General features: G+C 37.5%; 1 pseudogene; it reads right to left on the bottom strand.

Moving 5' to 3' along the window:
* Positions 1-2506: 2506 nt before the first annotated feature.
* On the bottom strand, positions 2507-4605 carry LOC124097736 (primary cilium assembly protein FAM149B1-like; annotated as a pseudogene).
* Positions 4606-11223: the final 6618 nt, after the last annotated feature.

Raw genomic sequence — 11223 nt, 5'->3', positions numbered from 1 at the left:
TACTCAAGTGTATAGTACTAGGTGCTTATGAATGTCGACTTTCTGGGCCCACTGCTGACCTAACTTATTTGTCTGTTTTAAAGTTTGAGAAGTTCCTTGGACTTTATCATGAAAAACCAGCCTCTACCACAGAGCAAAGCCTGTCCAAGGAAGGGACATGACCTTTGTCCTTGGAAAAACCCACAGAGCACTCCTAGGCACATTCCCACCCTGCTAAGTTGTTTATCTACAAATAACAGGAGAGATCTGCTGTGCCAGGTGTCCCTGACTCAGTCAGGCTGGGTGGAGATCCATAGCAACCCCCTAGCAGCCACCAATCAGCATGAGACAGGGAAATACCTGGGATGCCAGATGACCCTCCCAGTAGTTTAAGGTAGTTGATAACCTGTTGGGAAACCATGTAGTTCAGAACGTACACCCCTCTTGGCTTAAACCAATCAGTTCAAACGAAAACCCCTTTTGTACTGACCAATCACCCCTATCCAACTTGTTCCTGCCAGTGAATGTGCTAATCATGTTTTAGAGTTGTTATTTGATTTTCCCGAGGTGTGTGATGATTTGCTATGATGTATGTGAAGTCCCTGCCCTCTCCAAAGAATGTATAAAAATGCTGCAAATCCTGGGCTCGGGGCCTCTCAGCGTCACCAGTTGCTGTGAGTGCATGCAGAGGACCGAGCTAGCTCGCAATAAACACCTCTTTGCTGCTTACATGGATCTTGGGTCTCTGGTAGTCTTAGGGGGTCCCGAATTCGAGCATAACAATCACACTGGAGCTCATTTCTATTTTTTTCCCCTTATGAAATAGGTAAAACTGATTCTTAACAGTTTTAAAAGATAGCTGTGTTATTTTGGTTTGAGTTTATTGTATTGTTTTTGTTTGAAGAAAAGGTCAAACAGGATTTTGCTGAAATGGATTAAGTCTGTATGTAATATTTAAAAATAAAATTAATTTTTCTAACTTTTGAATTCAGAGTTGATAAAAACAAGGAAACTTAGGTGAAATTGAAGGTATTGATGAAATTGAAGTAAATGTTTCTTTACAAGAAGAGCTATTAGATTTTTCAAGTCTTCTAAAATGTAATAACATTCTGAGATGGATGTGTTTCAAGTTCAGACATCTCTTGCCTATCCAATGAAGGATGAGGAAATATCCACACTGCCTCACACTCCCACCTCCTGGTTTTGTTTCTTCAAAACAGTTTTTTATAGTGCAAGTTTTCTAATGTTCACATTCCATTATATGATCATAATTTCAATCATTGTGTAAGCTTATTTGTATATCTAGATGTATGATTGTCACATTTGTTGTACTTAATCATAGTATGTCCCATCCTGAGATTTAATTTGGAGTCATTTCTTCAATACAAATATTTCACTAAATATTTTTATTCTCTTCCCAAGCATAGTATAGTGAGTATTGTTTCCTCTAACTTGAATGCTAGAGAAGGTAGGCTGCCTTTATACTGGAAAACCAGTGGTGTAGGTATGTAATTCTTTTGTTGCTCTTTGTTTAACAATGTTATATATAAGACTGCATTTTAAGCATTGATTATTTCCTTCAAGAAATCTCAGATCACTCTGATTTTCACACCCTTTCTTTGCTGACTGTACATTATGTTCTTTTTTAAAGAAGTTTACTTTCTTTTCCAGATGTCTTAGTTTTATTATCAATTTTTCATCATGTATAACATGTTATAAGTTGGTGAAGATTCTAATTTTTTTTTTCAGTTTGTGAGTACAAGCAAGTTAACAAATACTCTTTTAATTGTATTAAAAATGTAATTCAGTGCAAGTTGTTTGAAGTGTCTGTCCTCATGTGATAAAGTATTACATTGATATAATTAGTCACCTCAAATTATGATTTTGAATTTATCCACTCTGAAAATTAACAATAAGATATAACACTGGTAATGATAATTAAGGTAAGTTCAATGAAATTTAAATACATTTAAGCCATAGTTAAAACCACTACTGTATTTATGAGTACCCTCAGGAAAACATTCATGGTAAAATCTGAAGTATGCCAAGGTTCTTTTCTTCTGCTGTTAGGATATGTTTATATTGCGTCAATTTCTTAGTCCAAGTTTCTTAGATTCTTAAGGAATTTGTGCTTTGGTGGCTCAAAAATAGTTTCTATAAATTATTTAAAAAATAATGCTAACTTTTCTAGAGCTTCAGGAGAAAAGCTTGCAAGATAAGTTAAATATTTGGGAAAAAACAGAACCAGTAAAATACTTTAAGAAGTAAATTAGCATAAGCTTACATCACACAAGCAAGGTTGAGCTGTTCTAAAAAAATACGTGGTATGATTGGTTATATGGGTTACTTTATACCAATGCTGAGGCCTTTAATTACTCAGCCCTTCCATTTCATTCTCATTAGAAATCTAATGAGAAAGCTTTAGGAACGGCATTTATTTTATGAGTAGCTCAGATTTTTTTGTAGCACTATCTCTTAAAAATGACAAAACTGAGTACAACTCTCAAGAAATTAATACAAGCTGAAATATTCTGAAGCCAGTGATATTGTTAATATCAAATCATTTGCTACTTATTGTTGTATATATAATCTCATCAAATCCTATAAATGTACTAATCATCTTTAACAGAAAACATGAGCAGTGATTTGGGGGCAATTATTCATTTTTACATCTTTGGGGTACAGTCTTTACTGTCGAGTGGAATAGGTTAACTTACACTGAAAGACAATAATTGGAGATAGAAACATTACCCATGTAGTCAGTCTTTTGGTGGGTAGTCTATTGTTTTTCTCAGTCAGTTTTACCAAAATAACTCTTCATGAAGATGGATTCTAGTTGATCTTGTATACATGCTCTCCATCATTTGATGGTCGAACACTGATTCTTGAAGTCTTCCCACATGTTTGCTGCAGACTGATAGGTTCTTCTCATTTGCGTTCTGGTCCCTGCCTGGTTTTAGAGATTGGCCACCTCTGCTTTGAGATTTTTGTAGAGGCATGCAAATGAGGACCTGCAGATCCCCTACTGGGTCCAGCTCCATGAGGATACTCAAGTGCATGTGAATGATGATACTGTGTTTCTGGCATAAATGACCGAGTTGTATTGGGCCTGGAGAAGAAGTTAGATAAAAGGAGGATATCTTGAGGCTGCTGATGGTTAGGCTCATCCACCACTGCACTTCGGGCTCCACTGGAATCACCATGGGGTTTCATTTGCCTTTGTGGCCCCACAGGGCTCAGGTGTTCCACTTCACTTGTGCCAATAGGTAGCAGCAGATTATTTTGACTCAGGGGTATTGGTGAGCTAGAGGCGAGCCAGTCAACTGCCAAAGGGACTTGTGACCCTCTGAGGATTTTTTCCACAGGTCTTGGTGTTCCAGTGCGTGAGTGGCTTGTGCTGATTGGAGGAAGGGTATGTGGTGGGGGATTACGTCTCCTGGCAGACTGCACTTTATATGACAGACATGATGTACTAATCTCCAAGGCTCGATTTGGCCAATTTCAGGTTGAAAAGATGGTACTGGACCCAGGCCTCATAAGTAGCTTGTCATCAAGATCTAGGAGCTTGTCAATTAGGTAGAGATTTCTTGGCTGTAGAGGCATCCCATGAATCAAGAGATCATTCGCATTTGGCTGATGACCACTTGCTTGACAGAGACTCATCAGATTCGAGGTGACAGACAACACCTTGGACTGTGGCACTCAAGGTAACACCAAAGTATGTGGTTCACTCAGCACATAGAGACTTTCTGAATCTGGTCTGGTGACTGCAACATTACTCTCATCATCAGAAGCAAATCCCTCCTGGTAACTACGTGTCAATTGCTCCAAAGAGCTCACAGTTTTGCTCCACACTTTGCGAAACACATAAGCAAGAATGTCCTCTTTCATGCAGTAAAATGGAGCAATGGGAGGGTACCCTAATTTCTGTTTCTTTGTAGCTGCTTCTGATTTATTTTCATGAAATCCCTCTTCCATATCTGTATTGTCAAAAGCTAGGTATTTCTCAACTATTCCTTCTGAGAATAGTCTTCTTCTCTTTCCACAGCACACAAACCAGGGGATATTGCTGAATCTCTTTCTTGAGACAAGACTGCTTCATGTGAAGCTGAAATAGCAGGTGGGGATCTAGGATATAATCCATAACCTTCACTTGGAGTAATTATCTGTTTACCCAGAATCCTGAGGTGAGGAAAGCTAGATGTTCACTGTTGGCACTCTTCTTGTAGACTCTTGGTATGCACACTTGACTTTTGCTCATATAAGAGCTCATTAATGGCTGTGAACATGGCCTGGACTTTTTCAGTGGCATTTTTATCAAGTTCACCATATCCCCAGGAGAAGTCTGAGCTGCCTTCTGTAGAGATCCCTGTGCCACTATAACTTGGAAAAGCAGATCCTGAATTCCCAGTGTTGCCTGATGTTAAAGGTGATTCTTGAGTGAAGTCAGACTTACTTTGGGAACTTGTGTCTTTTTCATGGCCATCATTAGTAGAGGAAATTTCATCCAGTTGCTCTGGAAGGGGATGATGATTAAGAGCATTTTTTGTTACTCCTTTCAGCTCCAAGGTCTGTGGCACCGCCTTCTGAGTGTATCTGGAGATCATCCTCCTCCTCTGCCTCCTCCTCAGCTGTGGCCAGGGCAGGTACACCAGGGTGGGGGCCTCCGGGCCTGACCCTCCAGCTGGCTCTGGCTGGGCCCTGTCTCGCCCCGTTGCCTAGACTAGGGATCACTACCGTCCCAGGGTTCCCACCTCTCCTCAAGATTCTCAATTTTAATAATAGTAGTTTTCTTTGATAATATCTGTAATCATTTTCTGATTTTCTTTTCTTTCTTTCTTTCCTTCCTTCCTTCTTTCCTTCCTTCCTTCCTTCCTAAGAAACTGTGTGTTCTGATTTGTTTTCTTTTTACTACAGAAGTAATAAATGGCAAATTTCATCACTCAAGACACTAATACTTATGTTTCCTTCTTTACTGCCACTGCCTTTCAGGAATTACCATTGATCTTCTGCTTTGGAACTTAATGAGTTGTTATGTTAGGTGGCCACCAGGTATAATCAAAGCTGATTTATATGCAGAATGATGGGAATATATCCACTGAGAATATAAATGTCAAATTGCTGAGCACTATCACTAGAAGGCCCATATGCTGCAAAGATGATAAGAGTAACTAATTATATTTCATTTCTTAGGGGGTTATATAGTTTTCTCTATGATAGATACAATGATATAACACTAAAATTATGAGGGAGAAAAGAAAAAATGGGTAAATTTGACTTCTTTAAAATTAAAAACGATGACAGCAGCAACAAATTTTTTTCTCAAAAAAAGTAAAAAAGCAATTCACAATGTGGAAGACAAAAATTCTTTTTGTAATTGTGAACACAGTGTAAAATATTAATAATTGTGAGATATTTTTCTATAAATGTTTCATACATCCTTAAATGAGTGAAACATATTCAATAACATCACTAATGATACTTTTTATTTGCATAATAATGATTTAAGAACACTTCCTCCTCCAATATTTTCCAGTTACCTATATAATACCAATACATATGTGGCACTCAATATTTATTGGGTGAATTAATGAATGGAATCTGTCCACATACATTGCTTTTGCAATGAAAATTATTATTTTCTCATATCATTTCTCAATAAACTAGTATTTATTTTTATATCAGAAGAAACTGATTTATCATTGATAATTTTTACTAAACTATATAACTTCTTTTTCTATATTCATTTCAAGTTTTTGTCATCAGAGAAATATTTAAGAACAGTTTTCATGAAATGCATGAGAAGACCTTGCTTAGACAAAATATAAAACTGTACCATAATAAAACACAAAGAAGGTAACATCATTTTTTTCTTTGAATTCAAATAGAGATATATTTCATGGAAAGTCTTATTTCATTTTTCAAGCACTAACCTTCTTGGTAATTTTAAAGTTAACTTTTTAATTGGGTGATGCTAGGATACTAAGCAGAAGTTAGGAAATTTTAAGAATAGTTAGAGTAAATACAGTCAAAGAGTTCATTAAAATTTTTATGATTTAGTGAAATCGAATTGTAATATGGCTTCCCATTATGCATAGTCATCAACTTTAAATGATCATTTCCCCATAAATGTAATTACCTGTAGGAAAGGAAAATAAAACAAAGAAAATGAGGATGATTCCAAAAATAGATTAGGGGGAGCTTCTTAATGAGGCTAAATTGGATTAAATTTCATTACATTTTCTCAAATATTTGTTAGAATGATACCCAGTTGTCATTTTTGAATGGGCTTGTTGTTAACTGATTCAGGCTTTTTCTTTCCCCCAACCCCAGCCTCTTCCATCACCTTCCAATATCCCATGTGCCACTGAGGCTACCTTTAAATGAGTAGTGCCTAGGAAAGACATTACTGCACATAGGTAACAATCAAAACCTCATCCTTTGATATTTCAAAGAAAAAGCCAAATCAAAGAAAAAATTGAGGTGGGGATTAGCCACTTAGTACATCAAAAGCCTTACCTTGATCAGCCTGAGGTGCAGTGTCTTAGACCTTTCTCTTAGAAAGCTGGGCATATGAATTCATGAGGGCTTCCATAGTTGTGCAGTTTTAGAAATTATGTCTATGTTTAGCACACTAAAGTATGACCAAGATACAAAGTGCAATGCTGAGGAAGTAGCTTATTAAATCATACGTGTGGAAAGGGAAATTGTAATCACAACTATACTTTGATAATATGCAATCAGATAAATAAAGAAATAGACAGTGGATGATTTTGAGTGGCATATAATAGGTAGTTTCTGTTGTGACTGGTCTCCATTAGGAAAATTATAAAATACTTCTCTAGTATGGGGGATGCTAACTTGTTTTCTGGTTTTACTCTTCCTTTTTAGAGATGGTTCAGCACAAAGCATTCACTGAAATCATCTCAGTTCTATACAAAGTCTATGAATAGAATTTTAAAGATCTACATCATACACATAATTGCATAAAATTTATTCCTATGTATTTTGAAATCAACTATCTAAGAAATAATTTCCCATCTTCCCCCTCCCCATTTTAAAGGCTAAGATGAAAGCTTTCTTTTAATGTTTGTTCTACTTTACGTTAATTTACTATGAAGTAGCTTTCTTGATCTTCTCGTTTCTTATTCTTCATCTGAGGATAATCTGAGGACATAGGCAGTTCTGTTCTGGCACAAATAGTCTCTCAAGTCTAGTAAATACTGTGTTAATAATTATATTGTGCCTTGTGCATATTTATTGCCTTGGGTAGCATTGAAGAACAAAATACTTTAAAGTAATTTACCTCACCAGTTGGGTGCTTCTCATGCAGAGACAGTGACTTTATAGTCTGCCGCAGTCCGGCTGCAGCAAACTAACCGGGGAGTGATGAACAACTTGTGTAGATTGATACAGCATGAGTGGGAGCCATTTATTGCAGGACAGGAGCAGTATTTATACATTACACACAGCTTATCTAATTAGCATAAACTAGATACATCAGTCAACCAATAAAGAATCTCCACACTTAATGGCTCACTGGTGTTACTTCACAAACCACTCCCTCTGGCATTTTGCCAGGCGCCATCCTGACTTGTTTACAGACTCTAACATTTCCCCCTTTTGTTTAATTTAAATAACGACCATAGTGGTTTTTACATAAATACCATAAATAATCTGCTACAAGCAGAAGGGCAGGATACAAAATGTCACAATACCAAGCCAATTGATGGCTCCATGCAAGAAGCCCTTGGAAAAATTATACCAGCAATGACACCATTTGCAAAGATACCGAGTTACAATTTGTTGTAGATTGCAGTTTGTTGTCTCAGTCCAGGTAAAGTAGTGTCTCAATAGATTAACTCACAGTCCAGGTAAATCACAGTCCAGGTAAGTTCTGCAGGCAGCTAGCTTAAATCACAGTCCAGGTAAGTTCTGCAGGCAGCTAGTCTAAGCTGTAGCAGCAGAAACAGCAACAGCTCCGAAGTCTCGTCCATTTCTCAGCCGAAGTTTTGTCTGGTTCTCAGCAACACTGGAAATTCTTCCACCTTCGTCTTCATTGGCACTGGGATGAAGGCAGGAACTCCGGATGGCTAAAGAAAATCCTGTAGTATTTCACTAAGAAAACAACCTTGTGAACAATTTAGTACATATCTCAAGGTTTTTTTTTTTTTTACATTTGAAATAAGCCTTAATATAGTGCTCATTACTCATTAGCTTCCAGGTGTGGGAAAACCATTGTAGCTTAGTTATTGGCATTGAAAATGACCAAACATCAGGGACACCAGTAGTGTCTTCTGCTGGCTGTAGTGCCTGGGCAGCCCCAGATGGCCCTGGGGAGTGTCCTGGACTCAAATTGCTACTGGGCACAGGGAGCAAGAGCCTGCGAGACTGTGCCTCCAGGTCAGGTCTAGATTTGGGCTCTTGCAGTGGTGTCCCGCTTCCAGGGCGGGGGGCGGGGAAGAGCTGGCTGCTGCTGCTTGGAAACTCCTTGCTGCACCATGACTGGCTCGCACATGTGGCTTTACGCACCCTCCGGTAACGAAAAGTATTCAGTAACAGCCTTTTGCTGCAACTTTTTTCCTGATAATCCTTCCTCCTCTGAACTTTTTTCTTCTTTCTGACTAGAGTTCTTGGGCTTTTATCAACACATGCCCTAACTATTCTTGGTTCACTGGGGTGCCTCCTTCCCTTAGTAATTTACTTCTCACCCCTTCCATATTTTCATCATAAAGACAATACAATACACTGAGACAAAACAAGACACAAACATACTGTATCAATCTTCTCCATTTTCTCAAAATGGCCATTTTTCCTCTCGCTCTATCTGCCTAGGGATGAGCAGATTTTCTCCCGTCCTATCTATGGATGGGCAGCTTTTTTTCATCACTTACCCCCAAGTGTCCTGGGGCTCCCCATAACGGGCCACCATCTGCTGGAGTCCGGCTGGCTGGGCAAACTAGTGGGGGGGGGGTGACGAACAACTTGTGTAGATTGATACAGCATGAGTGGGAACCCTTTATTGCAGGACAGGAGCAGTATTTATACATTCCACACAGCTTATCTAATTAGCATAAACTAGATACATCAGTCAACCAATAAGGAATCTCCACATTTAAGGGCTCGCTGGTGTTACTTCACAAACCACTCCCTCTGGCATTTTGTAGGTGCCATCCAGACTTGTTTACAGACTCTAACATTTCTCTGGAAAAATGCCAGGCACCATCCTGACTTGTTTACAGACTCTAACAATAGTCTAGTAGGAAACTCCATGGAACATTACCTCCATATAATTTTCTCTTGGAGTTTAAATGTATTGAAGATGGTTATCTGTCAAAGCACTTAACACTGAAATACGGACAATCAGCATAGTTTTCTGAGATAGTACCTTGCTATGTCTTAAGTAAAAATATTCCCTTCTTTCCCCTAAACCCAGCCTCTTCCATCACCTTCCAAGCTTTTGTTCAGAGGATAAGAGTATTGGGCCTTAATGGCAGATATCATGCATTATCTGAAACTTGTGACTAAAAGCCAGTTTTCAGTGAACAAAATCACTGTTTGGTTCCTGAGAAGTTCCTTGGCCCAGGCTTTGTGGTAGAAGTGGTGAGGCCTTTGCTGCCTTCCACCCACTCAATATACACATTCTTTCTACTTCATGGGCTCTTCATTCCTATTATTTGCTATAACTTTTAATTAAACATTTATTTCCATTTATTTTCTGCTTCTTCTGACTCTTACGTGGGTTCTATGAGAACAAAAACTAGTTTGTTTAGTGCTTTAACTACACTGCTAACCACAATAGAAAGAAGTATAATATTACTGGAGGAATAAATATCTCTGCAGCCAGGTAAATATTTTTATTTTCATGTGGATTGATTGAAAGAATTGCTAGATTTCTGATCTGGGAGAATGGCTTTCTGTGAGATGAAATACCCAGAAGATTGAAGAACTTGAAAATGTTCCCAGTGCATTTTGGTTCACAGGAGTGATATCAGTTAATGCTAGTCCAACTGGTCTATATTTATATTTGCTTCTTTCTGGATCACCATTTTCTCTTTTAAAATGATCCTTATCATTATGAGACATACGGACTTCTCCTTAGAGATACCTACCATGATCCTTTTTTGTAATCAAGGGGCAGTTTTCTTGTTAAACTAGAGTCCTAAGAAGATCTATAATTGTACATTGAGGAAGCAAGTTTTAATACATCAATGAGTTTCTCTTAGTCATTCTGTCAGCATCACTAAGTCTTGTGCACTAGAAGATACTGATAGATAGAAACAATGACTACATTGGATTGTGATATCCTTAATAATCAACTTGGTCACTAAATAATATAAATTTTATTCTGACATAATTTATATTATCTTTGGTTTGCCCGGGAAAAAAATGGAATTCAATTGTGACCAGATAAGGTCTCTGTTGTGTGGTATCTTGAGAACAACTTTGCTGTTGCATTGCCACTGCTTTCTTCTAGAAGGGGCCAGTTTTTGAGTGACCAACATTTTCCTGGGAGGAAACAATGTTTCTAATATTATATAGAGAAGAAAGAAATCTGATCTTTGTTTTATTGCTGTGTTTTCTGCAATAGGTCATATGGTTTTAGGCCTCAGTTTATATGAAGAGCTCATTAACCTGGTTATTCATCAAAGCATATTTATAGAATAGAATATTGTCATTTGAATATCCCTTTACACGTGGAAAAGTTCATATAGAGAGTGGCAGTAAATAAATTGAACTCAGCAACAGAGTCCTTAAATGTGTTACAGTGACATCAGTAGTCCTGATGATAAATTCTTGGCATATATTCACAATTTCCTCCTTTTTTCTTTTTATGTCATTTATCAATATCATGCACATTGAATTCAGCTAGTTATGATGAAAATTCAAGAATGAAATAAGAAACATAATCTCAAGGATCATATATATGTTTTCTTTTGTTTATCTCAACATTTTTCTTCTTTTCTTGTTAATAAGACTCATTACAAGTTGGAACTTGGAAAGGTTAAAGAGTTCCAGAATATTTAAGTCAAAAAATGAAGTTGACTCTTGAATGGTTCTATTGATGTTAGTCTTGGAAACTAAAATCATGTCCAAATAAATTATGTGGAAAATGTAAATACCACATTTTTCTGTTTCTTGCTTGGCCACTGCAAGTGTTTATGAGCTATTCAGAGTCATAAAGAGTTGTTCCTGGTTGCAGTTAGTCTATACTCTGATACTTTGAAAAAAGGTCTCATGGAC

Source organism: Marmota monax, unplaced genomic scaffold, assembly GCF_021218885.2.
Source record: "Marmota monax isolate L192 unplaced genomic scaffold, Marmota_monax_Labrador192_F-V1.1 WCK01_AAM20220418_F8-fsc00699, whole genome shotgun sequence".
NCBI classification, from domain to species: domain Eukaryota; kingdom Metazoa; phylum Chordata; class Mammalia; order Rodentia; family Sciuridae; genus Marmota; species Marmota monax.
Note: the sequence above shows the minus strand (reverse complement) of the source record. Positions and strands in the feature narration are given on the sequence as shown.